The sequence below is a fragment of the Dioscorea cayenensis genome, unplaced genomic scaffold, assembly GCF_009730915.1.
Source record: "Dioscorea cayenensis subsp. rotundata cultivar TDr96_F1 unplaced genomic scaffold, TDr96_F1_v2_PseudoChromosome.rev07_lg8_w22 25.fasta BLBR01001018.1, whole genome shotgun sequence".
NCBI lineage: Eukaryota > Viridiplantae > Streptophyta > Magnoliopsida > Dioscoreales > Dioscoreaceae > Dioscorea > Dioscorea cayenensis.
In genome coordinates this window covers 18,171-21,112 of record NW_024087409.1, presented here as the reverse complement: position 1 = coordinate 21,112, position 2,942 = coordinate 18,171, and the positions used below count along the sequence as shown (strand labels likewise).

At 40.3% G+C, this 2,942-nt stretch overlaps 1 non-coding gene across 1 annotated transcript; it reads left to right on the top strand.

Annotated features, from left to right (window-relative positions):
- The first annotated feature begins 2,624 nt into the window (after nucleotides 1-2,624).
- LOC120255464 lies at nucleotides 2,625-2,731 on the top strand. The gene has a single exon (XR_005535019.1). It is a non-coding gene; the product is annotated as a small nucleolar RNA R71 (small nucleolar RNA).
- Nucleotides 2,732-2,942: the final 211 nt, after the last annotated feature.

Sequence of the window (2,942 nt, the reverse complement as noted above, 5' to 3'; positions counted from 1 at the left end):
CCTTAGAGGATGTGAAGCTACTACCATTTTTCAAATTTTCAGCTACTTTTTGTAGATAACAAGTCCGCTTTTTACCAAGAACTTCGAGGAGTATATCTTGGTTTGACTTGAGTGAGTTTTACACACACTTACACAATTTCGGGTTTGTTGTCCTTTTTATTCAAGTTTCTAGCTAGAGCATTGAATTTTCATACTTAATGTTGGAAACTTCTACTTACTTGTAGAATACTATCTTTGTATGCTTTGGTGAACCTAAGGCCAAGCACTTCCAATATTTCCTTCATCTATTCCTTAATGTTTTCATTTTGCTTGAGGACACACAAAAAGCTTAAGTGTGGGGAGTTTTGATAAGATGCTTGTGTGATAAGAAAGCGAAGTGTTCCTTCCTTATGATAAGCATTACTTTTATCAGGTTTTAGCGCTAATATATGTGCATTTATGTTACCTTTCATGCATATAGGGTTGTGAAGCCGAATGTTAGAGAAAGAAGCCAATGTAGATCATGAATGCACCATTTGGAGGAAATCTTGACAAGGATCAAACGCGAAGATATAAGTCGGGTTAAAGATGTGAGAATATGTGCCGAACTCCTCATATTCAAGTTAGCACAATGATTTGGAGGGGCACAAAGGCAGTCACATTCAAATATTCCGGCTTGTGCATGTATAGCAAGATCTCCACCAATGCAGCCATTTATTGAAGAAACAAAATGACTTATGACGTAAATGTGTGCCCGCTACGCTACCTCGATGACAACATGGATTCGACTATTTCGGCTGGTATTGTAGCAGGGTACTATAGCAAACACTGTATGAATTCATTGTAGCAGGTACACTTCACAGCCGGCAGAGAAAAATGATTTCAACCGAATCCACACTGGCATGTGGAAATTCCACACGCCTGCGCAGCTATTCCTCGAGCCCTTGTGGATACCCGATTCTATCCCTATTTAAGGCCGATTTCAGCCCTGATTTTGGCATTCTTTTCTCCATCTTTTCCCCATCTTGAGAGAGGGTGGCGACAAAGGCTTTGAGAGGTATTAGCTAGGGATTGGGAGAGGTTCTACGATTGTGACATCATGCTCCATTTGGAAGAAGGTTAGCGGGAGAGATTTCATCGGCACTGATCCGGTGAGGTGAATCCTAGCCCGGACAAAGGGACCCTTACATGAGTAGAGGCTTCTCCATAAGACCATCGTCATGACTATCAAGGTGGTTTTCTATGGATTACTTGTTTTTACATTCAATTTCATTGATTGTAACTAGCTCCATGGAGAGCTAAACCCTCTAGTGGGTACTTGGATTTGTGAACGCTAGGATGTATTTGTTTCAGTAAGCCTTGTTATTATGCTTTCATTAATTGATGTTTTATTTGAGTTCACATCTTGAATGCTTCATTGATTGAATGCTCCCTTAGAGTGACACTAGGGTTGAGAGTTCACCTTGGTAACCCTTGTGAGTGAGTGACACACCACAAGAGTAAGACAAAGTTAGATTGGAAAGGGTTGAGAGGGTGAGTTGAGAGGTAGCGGAGCGTCCCCTTTCTCCTCCAGTGTGATTTATCCTACCTCCATTTCCTTGAGTTCTTTGTGGTCATAGTAGAGTGAATGGGCTAAGGGATGAATTTCTACTTGGGCTTAGTTATAGAGGCAATGTAGTGAAGCGTTGAAGTGATTTTAGCACCTAGGGCTTAATTGTGACTAGGACCTTCTGCCGAGACCAAAGGGTTAGGTCTACATCTAGGGAAGAGGATTTTATCACTTGGAATCCCTAGAACTCATTGTGATTCTACTACGAGTCGCGAGGTTGAAAGATTGTTCAATTTCTCCTCCAGGACATGTATAGAGTTAGGCATCATTAACCTTAGATTTGGGACCATGTATTGAAGGATCTCCATGACTCATTAATGCATTAGTTAGAAAGCATTATAGAGGATTTTGCACTTGAAATGATTGTCCTAGGTGGAGTAATATCCTGGTACCCCCATTTATATCGATTGTCTTACTTTTACTTGTACTCTCTTCCTTGTCTCTTTTACTTTTGTTACATTACATCTTGTCACACAACTATTATTCACTTTTTCGCTTAGTTAAGAAATAATTTAAGTGTTTCTATTCACTATTTCCTGTGGATACGATACCTAATCACCTGGGATTTATTACTTTGACACCCGTGCACTTGCGGTTTACATGATACCCAACCCACATTGTAGGTATTGTTATATGGATTTCCTTGGCCCCTCATCGTATTACCTACAAAATCAACTTGTTCCATAGAGGATGTATGACCAATAGCTATCGGGCAATCAGATGGAGCATGGCTTCCTCCATATCCGATACAATTCATTACGACTGCCAATCTAGTAGAAGTTAGAGTATCTAACTTCTTGCTCAATGACTCCACTTGTTCCGCCAATAATGTAACCGCATCAATCTCATGGAGATCGACCACTTTCTTCTTCTCTCTTGTATTCCATTGGTAGCTATTCAAATCCATTTCTTCAATCAATTATCATACTTCTCCAGGGTCTTGCCACCTAAGGTACCTCCTGCTACTGCATCAAGTAACTGCCTTGTTTTAGGGTTCAATCCATTGTAAAAAATCTGAATAACCATCCACTCGGGAAACCCATGTTGAGGACATATCCATATGAGCTCCTTAAACCTCTCCCATGTCTCAAATAGAAACTCCAATTCCGTTTGCACGAAGGAGGATATTTCATTCATAAGCTTTGTAGATTTTTTGGGAGGGAAATATAAGGTAAGAAAAGCTTCTACTATCTCCTCCCATGTAGTAATCGATGCTCTAGGTAATGAATATAGCCATTGCTTCGCTCTCCCCTTCAAAGACAATGGGAACACTTACAACTTGATGTCATCATCCATAACACCATTGATTTGGAGCATGTAGCACACTTCCAAGAAATTCTGTATGTGACCGTTT